This window comes from Pan troglodytes, chromosome 13, assembly GCF_028858775.2.
Source record: "Pan troglodytes isolate AG18354 chromosome 13, NHGRI_mPanTro3-v2.0_pri, whole genome shotgun sequence".
NCBI classification, from domain to species: domain Eukaryota; kingdom Metazoa; phylum Chordata; class Mammalia; order Primates; family Hominidae; genus Pan; species Pan troglodytes.
The window spans coordinates 135620302-135635362 of NC_072411.2; the positions used below are offsets into that span (position 1 = coordinate 135620302).

Below are 15061 nucleotides of genomic sequence, written 5' to 3' on the forward strand. Positions count from 1 at the left end.
GAGCTGCTGCGCCCAACCAGGCATAGATAAATTTAAAGACACCTTTTACTGTAGACAATTTGGAAAATAGAGAAAACCAGAGGGAAAAGAAAAAAAAAAATCTCTCAGTCCTACCACTTGATGTGTGAACCTCCAGTTTTCCCGGCTGCTTGTGTCCCGCCTTTTTTAAACACAATACGATGACATCAGTATGTCCCCCTTTCCCTCATTTATGTTTTATTGTGGTAGAATACACATAACATAAAATTTAGCATCTTAACCATTTTTAAGAGTACAGTATAAGTATGCCCTTTTATAAATTACTTGTTTTTCCCTCCTTGTGTGGCTTTGTTTTCTGTGTGGTAGCCATTCTGTGGTTTACTTAACCACTCTAAGTATTGAACACACAAACAGGCTTGAATCAATTCATTTGAAAAGGTGTGGACAAGACTTTGTCCTAAGGGTGACACCTGGCCCAGCCAGCAGATGTGATTGTTCTACCTTGGCCACCTTGCTCTGGGAAATTGTATTGCTTAGTCAGGTTGACCTTCAGTGAGCAAAAAAGTGGATGGTAGTGTCAAGGGCTTCGGGTAGCTTATGAAACTCTTTTTCCTTCTCATCTTGTTACTTTCCTTTTGATACTTACTTGTTAACTACAATGTTACTATAGATGCCTTTGGGTATATGCAGATTTACCATTAGTTAATCCCAGAGAAAAATGGATAAATTATGACAGCGTGGTGGCTGTCAGACTTAAGAATGCCAAAGCATTCCCGTTTCTCTCCCTCCACCCCATCCCTTCCAGACTTACTACCAGGGACCTTTGGTTTGCCTTTCCTTGTCACCAGGACTCCGAGGTCTTTCAGCTCCTTGTTTCTTCTGTGCAGTAGCTGAAGGATGCAGGTACTCTGCCCTCCTGCTGTGGTTTGTTTCTCTAGCGAGAAGTCCAGCAGCCCAGCTACTGAAAGCCAAGGTCACTAACGCAGGATGCAGTCAGCCCAGGAGGAGCACAGCCCTGGACATGAAGCCTCTGGTCTTACTTCTCCCATCTTCCTGCTACAGTGTGCATTGCGGCCGCAAGCTCTGCCTTGGAATTGCTTACTGTGTCTTAGTTCCTGTGTGCATTTTTTTATTTTTTATTTTTTTGAGACAGTCTTGCTCTGTCATCCAGGCTGGAGTGCAGTTGTGCGATCACAGCTCATTGCAACCTCTGCCTCCTGGGTTCAACTGATTCTCCCTCCTCAGCCTCCTAAGTAGCTGGGACTAGAGGCACCCGCCACCACGCCTGGCTAATTTTTGTATTTTTAGTAGAGATGGGATTTCACCATGTTGGCCAGACTGGTCTTGAACTCCTGATCTCAGGTGATTTGCCCACCTCAGCCTCCCAGAGTGCTGGGATTACAGTCATGAGCCCCTGCGCCTAGCCCCCCTTGTGCATTTTTTAAAAGGTGAAGTTCTATATTTACTGTAGTGTTTATGTGGTAAAATTTGTTCATTTAAAAACATTTAATATTGCTGTTGTTCCATTAATGCTTGGTTACAAATTTGCATAAGTTCTCAGTGGCCTGCCCCAGCTTACCTATTCCCATGAGACTTCTTTTTACTTTTATTGTGCACTTTTGTAGAGTATGAGGGTTTTTAGGAACTCAAAAATTGCATTATAGCAAAAATACCTGGAAGGTTTTCCTGATGCTAAGATTCTTTTTAATTCCCCTTTTAATACAAATAACATGTATCATTATGGATAATTAAGTGCAGATAACCCAAACAAACAAAAACCACTCAAAAGTCTTATCACTGAGATTCTAGATTAAACACTATTATATAGACCTGCGATTCTCAAACATGGGTAGGGATAAGGCAGTGGGGGAGGTGAGATTGTCCTGAAGAGGACATTTGGGGACACACTGGTTTGTCACAGTTGTGGGTATGGAGAGCAGGGGTACGTGCTGCTGACACCTAGTTGGTAAAGTCCAGGGAAGCTGCTCAGTGTCCCCAGAGGCACAACAGTGTTGTGCGACAGCCTCACAACAATGAATTATTTGGCTCAAAATGTCAGTAGTGCTGAGGTTGAGAAACCCTGATATGGACAGATAGTTATGGGGCCTTTTTCTGTGAATATTATTAAATACACTTTAGTTTTACAAAAATTTGGATTATTTATACAGACTAGTTTATGACCTGCTTTTAAAACTTATTACTTTATGAACATCTTTGTGTGTCCATGACTATGGGCCTGTGACATACCATTGTGTGAGCATGTTGGAGCTTACTTCACCAGCCCCCTGTCTGGAGACTGAGGTGCTGCCAGCGTTTTGCTATTAGAACCACGTTTGTTTGTATTTTGCCTTCTGCATGCTGGTTGACTATGGCCAGCCCATGCTGGGGTACCAGCTCTACATCTGAGGTGCCTTTCATGGGTAATAATATTCCATTCCTGCCAGAGGCCCCCCGGCAACCATGGCAGTCCCCAATCTCTAGTTTTCTCACAGTTGAACATAACTCAAGCTTAATGAAGTACTGTTGAAATAGTGAATAGGTAAGTAACACAGAATATTTCTGTCACGTTTCATTTTTAAGTAGAACTTTCACTTTTTGCTTCATTTTACTTTATGGGTTTCTTAAAAAAAATAAATAAATTAAAACAACCTATCTTCTGGTAGGTTACATGTGACTTTAACTTCTTGCCAAGTTGGCTTTGCTCCATGCCTGGGCTTCCTGAGTTCCTGGGGAGGCAGGAGTGGGTCAGATGGAGGATGCCTTGCTCTGACTGTGCTGTGGGTGGCACCTGTCAGTCGTCATGCTGGGGACCCCCTCCTTCCCCCCAGAGCTGCTCTGAGGCTGCAGGTGAGATGCAGCCCAGGAGAGGAAGTGCATGACAGCTGTTTGGGCCCGTGTTCCCTTTTAGGTTGCAGACAGGGCAGCGTGCAGAGCTGGTGGGCTGGGCGGGGTCTGACACAGTGCTGTGCGGAGCTCACCCGGACCTGGGCACTCAGGCTCTTTCTATATGGGGAACTCCAAGAGCTTGTTTGTGTGGTGGTGTCTATTTTTGTGTTTTGTGTGGTGCTCTGTGAGGAAGTCTGTTGTCTACGCACATCCCAGCTGCTTTGAATGGTCTGTCTCTGGGGGCTTCCAGGTAGGGAATTGTGTACGGGGAATCCAGGATTCGGGCAGCGTCGGAACAGCAGGATGTGAGTAACAGGAAGTGACAGAAATGACCCAGGGCGCCAGATGCTTATTCTCGGCCACCTTTCCAAGCGCTGCAGCCCAGGAGCTATATTTAGCAGAGTGTTTCCGAGTGCCTCATCCTGCCCCCAGCACCATCCCTTTGCCCCTCTTTTGGTTGGTGGCTGATTGCACGGTACTGATTTGCTGCTCCAGCGTTCCTGCTCTACTTCGTGATCTGTAGGCTCTTGCCCATTGACTTTAACACCCAGTTTTTGTTTGTGCTGGGTCACTTCAATTTTGATACACGTGGAGCAGCTGGAAACTGTTCTGAGCAGGAAGGGCAGCAGGTAAGAGCCCCAGGGGACAGTGTGCCATCATACTGGGAGGCTGTTGGGTGGTGAGTTCAAGGTCAGGGTTTGAAATTAAGTGGAAGGAATTGAGCTTCCTTGTAAGATGCTCCAGAGGGTTGCTTCTTGGCTTGTATGTCTTAGAAATGGAAGGCTGGAATTTTTAAAGGTATAGGCTTTGTGGTGTGACTTCACTCATGTACTAGAAACATTCTGTGGTTCTCACCTGGCCAGACAGAAAGCCAAAGCCTGCAGGTGGAAGAAGCTTGTGTGTGGTGAATTCCTACTGTCTGAGCTTTGTCACGGGAAAATTTCCCTCCAGTCCCCCAAAGCAAGCACTACAGAGCCCAGATTTGTTCTGCTTTGGGTGTGGGTGGATTTTCACCTTGTCTGTCGACGGTGCAGGACCTGTCCCTGTGTGCTTTGAGGTTTCTAGGGTGTGATGTTGGTTTGTGGTTTGTGGAGGGGTGTGTGTTGGGAGGGAAGGTGTTTTTGCTGGTCTCCTCTAAAAGCTCCCTTCTGAGTGGTCCCGCCAGGACCTCCCTTTCCTCCCTTCATGAAGCATCCACCTTGTTTTCAGACAGTCGAGCTATTTGGGATTCAGGAATTGACTCTGGGATGAGAAATTTGAGAGACAAATTAGGAACAGTTGTGTCTGCCATGAGACGCGTGGCAGTCAGCAGGGGCCTGGTGGGGTGTATAAAAGCCCTGGGAACCCTGCATAGAGGGGTTGGGATGGTAAAGGAGTGAATTCCAGGCTCAGGCGCTCAGGAGGTTCCCCTCCCCCAGTTCCCTCAGCAGAGTCTGGCTACTGGCATGGTTTCAGGCTGACCTGTTAACCTTCCGTATGGCTAAACTACAAATATAGGGCATGGCTATATTGTGTGTGTCTCTAGTTCTGGCTTGGGCATGTTAGCATATTTTTGTGCCAAAACATTTAAAACATTCAAAAAGTAACACATGAACCCAGCTATGACTGCTTCCAGCCTGAGAAATAAACATAATAGATATAACAGAGGCACTTGGAATTCTCTTTCCTATCCTCGTTTCTTCCTGCTCCCCCTTCCCTGGGGGTCGCCTCCATCCTAACTTTGGTGTTTGTCATTTGTTTTCATGTTTGTATACTTTTTTGATAAGTGTATGTAGGCATAAACAGTATAAGTATATAGCATTGTTGAACTGGTTCTGAAATGTCGAATAAATGTTATCAGACTGGACAGCCACAGCATTACGCTTCCTGGATTTATCCCTGTGGCTACATCTAGCTTTAGTTAAATGGTTCAAGGTTTAATACAACTGATTCCTGATTCCTGGAGTTAAATCAGAATTTCTGGGGAACGAGGCATGAACCGCAGAGCCCCTGACAGGCGCGGCCTGAGTTGAGGCCCACGATGCTGGTTTTCGTGGCCTCTGTAGTGTTCCAGTACCTAAGACGTCCTGTTGTGGACGTACACTTTCCCAGATTCCCTGTGATCAATAGTGCTGCTGTGAATATGCTTATCCTCGTCTTCTTGGCACACGGGCAAGAGTTTCTCTAGAATGTGTTTCTAAGGATAGAATTGCCAGGTGTGCGCATCTTCAGCTTGACTGGTGATCGTCAAATTACCTCCAGAACTATCAGCAGCAGTGGTCACGTATGAGTGATCTCATTTCTATAGTGTCTTTAAGTTTTTCTTTTTTAACATACCAAACTGATGGCAAGATGAAGATCTCATGAGTGAGATAAGACATTGGACATTGCTGAGACTTTAATCGACACCGTGCCCTCAGCATGTCCACATGGACCTGCTGGCCCTGCCGCCACCCCAGCTGTAAAGCTTGCTTCCACCCACAGCATCCCCTTCCTGGGATGGGAGCAGCACCCAGCCAGCTGCTCGGAGGTCACTGTGGACTCCTCTGTGTCTCACCCTGTCCCGTCTGCTGTCCTCAGAGCACATCCAGAGCCTGCCCACTCTCCTCACCATCATCTCGTGATGGGGTTACTAAGCAGCCTCCCAAAAGGTTTCCTGCCTTCTTTCCTGCATCTTACTGTCAGCTTTCAGTAAAGCAACCAGAATGATGCTTTCAAAACTTGAACTTGCATGGCTTCTTATTTTACGTGGAGTAAAAGCCAAAGTTCTTACACCTGCATGGCCCTCTGTGGTCCTGATGCTTGCAGGTTGGCCCCTGGCCCCCTTCCTGATGCCAGCCCCAGCCACGCGCCACACGCCTGCTTCTGCTCAGCCCTTCCCACCTCCTTCTTTGCTTCCTTCCAGTCTCTGGCTCCTTCCTCGCCTCCTCCCCGTTTTTGCTGTGGAGTCCCCTGGCCCCCAGACCTGTCTTTTCTGGTCTCCTGTTTTTCCATAGGGCTTGTCACCAGCTACTACTCTCCATGCTGTGTAATTCACTTATTTAATAAGTCTTTAATTTACTGCCTGCATTCAAATGTAACCTCCGCAGGAGCAGGAATCTTTTCTGTTTGCTCAAGTGAAAGACTGCCTGAATTTATTTCTGAGGAAGAAAGAAAGAATTTGGAGCCCAATGATGAAGATAGCACAGGAGGGAGGAGGTGAAGTTGAGGGAGCAGTTTCTGACTTGGGAGGTTGGGGGGATGGGACAATCTCTGGTCTCTGGGAGGCAGTGGCAGAAGGACCTTGAGGCCCCCTAAGTGTGTAGTAGGACCCCCGAGGGGCATGGCCAGCGGGCTGTGGGGCTGCAGAGGCAGCTTCTTTTGGGGCCTTGTCTTGGCACCATCTCGGCCACTCCCAGAGCATACATTGGTATTGCCGTAGTGGGTGCTGGGCTGGCCCGCCCCACCCGGGAAGTGCACTACTGTTTGAGGGCAGGAGCCTGCGGTTCTGACATCCTCTCTTCATGGCTGAGCTCCTCAGGTTACATAGCTCCACTGATTCCTCAAGCACTGTTGTGTTTAGAAATGAAACCTTCCGTTTCCAGGGCCCTGCCTTGTGCAGGCTCAAGTACCCAGGCCACGTGTCAGAGCCCATAGCAAAATGAGCAGCTCAACCAGAGGGCGTGGTCCATGACACTCCTGCGTGTGCTTGGACTCAGGCGCAGGGACAGGCGGGGCAGCTGGCATTTCTACCCACCCCTCCTGACATAGAGGACCCGGTCCTTTCCTTTGAGAACGTGTACCGAAGGTGTGTCAGCTGTGTCCACATAATATTTTCTTGGCGTCAGATGTTTCATGGGTTGCACTAACTACAAATACAGGACTTTAGATAAGATTACACTTTTAACTTGCGCTGCCCACATACGCCCTTGTCCATAAGAAACACAGCATTGTTCTGGAGTTACTCCTTGGTTTTCCCAGTTTAAACTGAAATATTATTGATGGTGGTTACTTATTTTTAATTAAAGCTTTTATTTTGAGATTCTTTGTACCCTTTACCCAGTTGCATGCAGTGGTAACCTCTTGCACAACTCCAGTACAATGTCACACCCAGGATACTAACCTCGTTACAGTGGAGATTGGTAGCCTCCAAGCCGCAGAGATTTTCCTTGTGCCCTTTTACAGCTTCACACGTGTCCCTCTGTAACCCCTGGCAAACACTCATCTGGTCTCCATTTCTATAATTTGGTCTTTTCAAGATGTGATATAAATGGAATCTTATAGTATGTAACCTTTGGGGTTGGATTTTTCACTCGGCATAATTCCCTGGAGCCTCATTGAGGTTGATGAGTCTTATCAGTGGTTGTTCCTTTTTATTACTGAGTAGTATTCCATGGGTGTACCACAGTTTGTTAATCATTTACCCCCTGAAGGGCATCCGAATAGTTTCCAGTTTTTGGTGATCATGAATAAAGCTGCTGTAAACATTCCTGGGTAGGTTTCTGTGCAAACATGAATCTCCATTTCTCTGGGATAAATGCTGAAGAGTGTAATTGCTGGGTCATATGCTAGTCACATGCTTGGTTTTTCAAGAAACTGCCAAACCATTTTGCAGAGTGGCCGTAACGTTTTACATCCCACCCAACAGTAAGATCCACTTTCTCCATATTCTCTCCAGCAGGTGGTGTTGGCACTAGTTTCTGTTGTAGCCATCGTGATAGGTGCGTAGGGCTCTCTGGTTGTGGTTTCAGTGTGTTTCTCTGATGGCTAAGGATGTTGAGTATCTTCTGTGTGCTTATTTGCCGCTTGCATATCCTCTTGTGCTGTCGGGGGTGAGGACTCATTTCCAGGTGGTGCAGGAGACATCCCGGCTCTCTGCTTGGCCTCCTCTGGTACTCTGTTAGGTGAGTGCTGGAGCGCCTAGCTGTGGCCTGGGAGTGGGGTGGGCATGGTTTTTTCTTGTGGCGCTGGCTGGAGTAAGGTGGGTGTTACTGCCGTTGTCAGTTTCTGTCTTGTCTGACTGCCCCCTTCCTGGATCCTTGGCCTGGAAGAGCAGGCTTTTGTTGGGGCTTTCCACCCACCCCCCAGTATCCATCACTGTTTTCGGCTGCTGCTTCTTTAGCTCCAAGTCTAGGGTATACCAGGTAAAAAGAAAACCCAGAGGGCCACCACAGTGTCATCCCTTCGGACAAGACCCTTGTCAGGCTGCCATCTTCTCTCTACCTTTCAGGGTCTTTTTGTGTTGATTTTCTAATGCCCATGGTTTTCAGTTCTCAGTGAGAGGAGTGGGGAAAAGTACCTCCATGTCATCTGAATTTGGACCCGTGAAAAGTGAAGAGGCGGTCCATTCAGAGTGTTGTGCCTCTACCCATCCCTGCTCGCTCGTCATGACCGTTGGACCATTGTGGTCCCCGGGCCTCACATTAATTACTCTTAGGCCCTTTTGGTTTGGCCTGTGGTTTCAGCGTGACACAGTTTGCTGGACTTTGATCTTTTTTGTCATTTAAAGTGTCATTTATGAATGAGATCCACGTCCAGATCCCTGCATGTCCAAATTCATGGTTAGAAATGGTTGGACAGGACATAGCCATTTGGGTGCTGTGATTCAGCCTGATGTCAATCAGTGAACTGCCTTTGTCATTATCCTCCAGATCTTATTTCTCCACCTTCTATTTTGAACTCTTGGGAAACCTGGTCAGAGTGGGAGGGGCAACTAGTCAGATGACTTAATGAGATGTTGGTATCGTCCTTGTGCTGATCCTCCAAGCCAGTCACCCTGCCAAAACGGAAATGAAATGTGCCAGACACCGCTTGTACTGAGTGAGCTTGGGAGAGCTCGTGGTGAGTGCCAGTTGCTTCCCTGCCTCCTGCCCACTGGCCCTGGTGTGAGGCACCACCCAGATGAGGAGAGGCTGCGGGATGGAGGTCCAGGGCTCCGCCTGGAGCCCCCCTGCCTGGTGTCCTGGCCACATCAGCTCATTTGCTGTGGGACTGTGAGCAGGCCCCTCAGCCGGGTTCGTCAGGTTGTGGAGAAGCTGAATGGAGCAGATAACCTGGAAAACACCCGGTGGATTGCCGAGACCTTCTTTGCGCCTCGCCCATGTTAGCCAAACTGTCCCTTGTTCTATCAGCTGCCATGTGTGTGTAAGCCAGAGTCCACCCTCTTTTCCATTTGAGAAATCACGTCTGCATGTCTCCAGTATGTCTCCTTTTTCACCATGATTTCTCAGAGATCACTCCCTGCGGTTTAATAACCCCCTGGGCTAATTCTTCCCAGGACATGGGAGGACATTTTGTCTGGCTTGGCAACTCATTTAGAGTAGCAAGGTATTTTTTCATTTCTCTTGGAAAATCATGTACTTGAATCAAGAATAGAAGCCAAAGTTGTTCTTTCAAATAGAATTTTAAAGCTTTTTTTTTATCCTTAACATATAAACGTAAGACTTTATTTTTATTTATTTATTTATTTTTAAGATGGAGTCACACCCTGTCGCCCAGGCTGGAGTGCAGTGGCGTAATCTCGGCTCACTGCAAATTCCACCTGCCGGGTTCACGCCACTCTCCTGCCTCAGCCTCCTGAGTAGCTGGGACCACAGGCGCCCGCCACCATGCCCAGCTAATTTTTTTGTATTTTTAATAGAGACAGGGTTTCACTGTGTTAGCCAGGATGGTCTCGATCTCCTGACCTCGTGATTTGCCCGCCTTGGCCTCCCAAAGTCCTGGGATTACAGGCGTGAGCCACTGTGCCCGGCCGACTTTATTCTTTTTTAATAGCTCATTTTTGGATTGGCAACACATGCACGTGGTACAGAAATCTTAAGGCTAAAAAGATATAAAGTGTTTCCCAGCCACTCAGAGGTCCTCTCAGTTAGAGGTGACTAATATTAGTGTTTTCTCTGTACCCATACTCTTCCTGCAGTTGGCTTTTATCTATTAATAGTGTGTCTTAGAGGTTGTTCCATATAAGAACATGTGGAGTAGCTTCAGGGGTTTTAGTGGCTGCATAGTTTTCTGTTATATGAATGTACTGTCATTACTGTAGCCAGTCTCTACCAGCCTTATATTGATCAGTATTTGTTTGGTTTCAAATATTTTGCCTTTATAGTGAATGCCGCCACAAATAACCTTGTATATACAGTATGTGATTTTTCATGAAGATACAGGAGAGGATAAATTTATAGAAGCATGGTTGTTGAGACACAGGTGTATATTTTCAAGTCTGACAGATTTTACCAAATGGTTTCCATAGAGGTTGTATTAATTTTTGGCCCAGTGTATGAGAATCAGTAGACCATATTATAAAACATTTGATCTCTGTGAATCTGGTAGGTTAAAAAATGGGATCTCCTAATTTTAACTTGCATTTGCCTTATAAGACAGAGTTTTTTCATAAACGTTGAAAATCCATTTCTAACACTGTTTTAACATAGTGCTGCCAGACTCTCATATTCATGCTTCATATTTCATATTCATATTCATGTTTCCACCTTTCTCTCCCTGTCTCTTGTACAGTTATTTTTTAACCAGATTTTATGCAGGAGTCTGGGCAGCTCTGCACACTTTTCTTTTGAGTTATGTGGTTATGTGTTTTTGAGAAATCCCAAGTTCTGTATCCTTTTTGACTGAGGTGCAGCATTCACATGGAGGAGTGTACTCGTTACAGACGCACAGCTTGATGCATGTTCCCGACCACGGAGAACACTGCAGCCCCCGGAATCCCTCCTGTGTGCCCCTCCTGTCAAAGCAGCTGCTAGGAGAAGCTAGCATCTAATACCATAGATTAGTTATGTCTGTTTTTTTAACTTTATGTAATGCATAAGGAAATTACACAGAGTATATGTCGTCTTGTGTCAGGCTTATTTCTTTCGCTGTTGTAAGATTCATTACATTATTGCTTGTCTCCCAATGTATGAGTATACTACAGTGTATTCACTGTAGGCCTGTTTAGAGTAGTGATGCTATGAACATTCTCGTATGCCTTGATGAGGAAGGTATGCGTTCGCATTTCTGTGGGATGCGTGGGTGGAATTGCTGAGTCACAGGGTATATACAAGTTCAGCTGTTTTCTGAAGTAGTTGCACCAAATTGCACTGTCACCAGCACTTGATACTGTCTGTTACAGCTCAGCCATTGTGAGAGATGCATCACCCTGTAGCTTTAATTTGTACTTCCCTGATGACTAATCAAATTGAGCACCGGGTCATGTGCTTTATTGGCCATTTGTGAAATAGCTATTCAAGTCTTTCGTCCATTTTACTATTAGTTTGTCTGCTCTTACTGATTTTTAAGTTCTTTACCCTCAAGAGAATTCCAGCAGGTGTGTAAAAATTCACATCTGTCTATGGCTGTTCTAGCCTGCCTCAGGATTCTGTGAGAAATGCATCCACCATTTTATCCACTCCTCCTCTGTGACATCACGTTTCTTTCTCCAGTCATCAAGCATCAAGATCTGAGGATATTTTCTCTCTCCAGTGTGTAGGTTTCCATGCAGTCACCTCTGATGCAGTTCTGCTCCTCTTGGTGGGACGTCCTGCAGCCTGGCCTTTTGAGTCCCTGGGATGTCATTCATTTGTCCTGTTGAGTTCAGTTTATTGCCCTGCTTTTTTTTTTTTTTTTTTTTTTTTTTGAGACAGGGTCTCACTCTGTCGCCCAGGCTGGAGTGCAGTGGTGCAATCTTGGCTCACTGCAACCTCCGCCTCCCAGGTTCAAATGATCCTCCCAACTCAGCCTCCCAAGTAGCTGGGATTGCAGGTACATGCCACCACGTCCAGATATTTTTTGTATTTTTAGTTAGAGATGGGGTTTTACCATGTTGGCCAGGCTGGTCTCGAACTCCTAACCTCAAGTGATCTACCTGCCTCGGCCTCCCAAAGTGCTGAGATTATAGGCGTAAGCCACTGCGCCCAGCCTTATTGCCCTGCTTCTGATTTGCAATTATCTTTTAAGTTGATTCAGGGGTGTGAACTGTTTCTTACTTAATACATTTGCTTGAAAAATATGAGCCATCTTTTAGTCTCCAAAGACTTTTCTTTGTGAAGGCTGGATTTTGGAGATAGTTTCAGCTTTTTTACACCATTCCTTGGTTGCCAGTAGCTATGATACTGGCTGCAGTCCAGACATAGGGATGCTCTTAGTATTCCTTAGAGCATCTCCCTGCACCCTGCCACCTGCCCTGGTGAGCAGGGTGAGCAGCCAGGAAGGCATAGCCTGAGGGCCCGTATCTAGCCCCTGCTTTCTCGCCTGGGTCCTTCCTACCCACGCTGTCTCCCAAATCAAGGGATTGAATAGGAAGTGCTGCTCAGAACATCCCCCAGAATCAGCCTCCCGAAGAGAATCACCCTCCCCTACCAGAGGTTGGCCTGTGGCTGGCGTTAGGGGAGCAGGAGTAGGAGGGCAGCCAGAGGAGGAGGAGGCGGGCCCTTACCTAAGGGGTGCCTGCTGGCTGGTGTGGGGGCTGGAGCTCGCCAGGAGGGGTGTGCTGAGAAGATGGAGGCATGGCATGGAAGTGTGAGTCATGGCAAATCTCCTGTGTGCAGCTGGGGACCGACATAGAGAAGGCAGGCCCAGTTGTGTCCCCTCTGTGGGCGGCTAAGAAGGATGGCTTCTGACTTACTTGGTGGGACTCTCCGGAGAGTGGACCATTGACACCAGAGCAGTCTCAAGAAAGATGCTCACATGGGAAAGGGGTCTCAGCAGTGTCAAATGATGACACCAAAGCTGAGGGCTTCGACCCCGAGGTAGCACCGATAGTGACAGTGCCCAGAACATTATCAGGTTGCACCAACTGGCACCTCACAACAACAAGGCTAGGATGCGACACTGCTCTTAATAGCTCCGGTTTTCAGATGGGGCAGTGGAGGCACAGGGCGGAGAAGCACCTGCTCTAAGTTACACAGCTAGCAAGGGCTTCAGACTCAGGGAATGTGCCAGGCCCTGTGCACATTTGGTCCTGTTCAGTTCCACCACAGCCCTGCAGGTTGCTTCTAGCATCACATTTCTTGACGAGAAGCAAAGAGGGTCTGCCCCCATTTCCCAAATTTATCAGTGGCCAGGTAGGATTCAGATCTGGGTCTCTCTCAGGCTTCTTCACAACAGAACAGGCACAAATAAGAGGTTTTGTTTGTTTGTTTGTTTGTTTTTTCTGTTTTTTCCTTAGAAGCCAAAACCCAGGTTCTCTGGCATTTATCTGTTGCTCAGTGTTTATTGTCTACAAACAACAGCACAGGTGAAGGCAATGATGCCATTGGTCACTTGTATCTTAACTCACTGTCTTTAAACCTAATGCTTTTGTCTATAATTTGCTGTCTAGTAGTGCCCAATACCCACAAAGCAATTCTAGTACACCCTCTCCTTCAGTGTGTGGGTCAGGTGGGCCCAAAGATCCATCTTCTCAAACGCTGAGGCTGAGTTCTGGAGCAAAGTTGGCACTTCAGCTCGTAAAGGCTGCCGTGGGAGTAGTAGACTCAGGACCTAAAACATCTCCTTGTTGTCTTCTATAAATATCCTGTTGCATGACTCCTAATATAATCCCCGAGTTATGCACAGTAAGGTATATTATCTTTCTCTTACTATATTTACTATGCTGACAAAAGTGTTCAAATATTAAAACTCACCCAGGGTGAACAGTTAGGGACGTGTGCTCAGACTTGATAGGTAGACAGGGACGGTGCCGATGACATGCACCCACTCGGCCTTGGCAGCTCCCAGTCTCCCATGACTGTCCCTCAGTGGCTGTCCAGAGACTCCCTGAGTCCCACTCTCAGGGCCCACTTTGTCGTCTTCATGGCTGAGTCAGTGTGGGAAATAATTATCTGCCTGCCTCTCCACACTGTGAGTTCTGAGGGGAGGAACTTTGCTCACCATGTTGTTAGAATCCCCAGTCTAGAGGAGACACCTAGCAAGCATCTGCTGAGCCAGGGTGTGTCCTCTGGAGGGAGAGGGGCTGTTTGTGGTGCTCTCAAGCTTGAACAGCAGCAGGGCAGAAGGCAGACGGCCCCTCCGGGCCTGCCTTTGCCGTCTCTCCTTCGCCCTCACTCTCTCCCAGCTCTGCTGCTTCCCACACCCAGCCTGGCCCCAGGTGTTCTTCTCCCACCAACCCAGGATATGTGGAAGAAGAAGCGAACCATGCACTGGCGACCCAGTTCCATTTATCCCCTCTGCGGTGAAACTTAGTCACTGGAGAATCTCCCTGTAAAGCACTTTCTATGGTTTCTGAGCCAGAAACATGGTCATTTAATAATTTAAATTGGGTATTCCTAAATTGGGTCTTCTTAATGTAAATTAAAGCTATGAGATGTGCTGAAATCTAAAAGTTAAATAACATATTTTGTTTTTGAATCCATGGGGAAGCAAGCATTTTCCTAACACTGTTGGTGAGAATGCAAAATGGTACAACCCCTGTGGGAATAATTTGGCAATAGCTAGCAAAATTACATGTGCATTTACTCTTTGTCAGGGCAATTCTACTTCTAGGAATTTACCCCAGAGATACACTGGTAAAAACAGGAAAAGATCCTTGTAAAGATAATTCACGGCAACACTATGAGAAATCGCAGAAGAATTTTAAACAGCACAAAATTCCCATTCATAGGGCGCTGGCTGAGTCCTATACAGTGGAGTACTGTGCCACTGTTGAAAGAATGAGGAAGCCCTGGATATTGCTAAGGAGTGATGGCCGGGATATGTAATTAAATGGAAAGGCAAAGGTGGAGAAAAGTGTCCATGCTACTGTTGACAAAGGGGACGATGTGATATACATGTTTGCACGTATCTTAAAAATGGAAGGAGAAACCTTACTTTCTCTCTCTCTTTTTTGGTAAAGCAGCCTATGGGAACCAAGATAGGGGAGAGATATAAAAGCTAGATTTCTAAATCTACCTTGTTTGTAGATTTGACTTTGGAACTCCATCGCTATATTATAATCATTATAAAACAAAATTAAGTAAAAGGTTATGACCCTTGAAAATTTTGATATACACTATCAATTTTTTCTCTAAAAAGTTTATACCCTGTTTACCTCCTGTCAGTACTTGAGGAGAACTCTTTTTCCCCCGCATGTTTGTCAGTACTGGATAGTCATCTTTTAAAACTTTGCCAATCCCATGGGCAAAAAATAGATTGCTATTTTCATTTGCGTTCTCTGATGACTAGAGTGATTAAGCAGCTTTTTACTTGCTTATTATCCATTTTGTATTTCTTCTGTGAGGAAGTCCAAGCTAGAGCAATCAAACAACAACAA

The 15061-nt window shown here is 46.4% G+C and overlaps 1 protein-coding gene across 23 annotated transcripts in view; it reads left to right on the forward strand.

The window, feature by feature from the left end:
• DGKD (diacylglycerol kinase delta) overlaps positions 1–15061 on the forward strand; it is a 118424-nt gene that overhangs the window by 61085 nt on the left and 42278 nt on the right. The window contains exon 1 of one of the 23 annotated variants that reach the window (XM_009444586.4): positions 3033–3494. The exons of the other annotated variants lie outside the window; for them this stretch is intronic. The gene's annotated coding sequence lies outside the window, so the exon portion shown is untranslated. Of the gene's footprint in view, positions 1–3032; positions 3495–15061 lie in introns of those variants that run through there. 23 annotated transcript variants of the gene reach the window in all.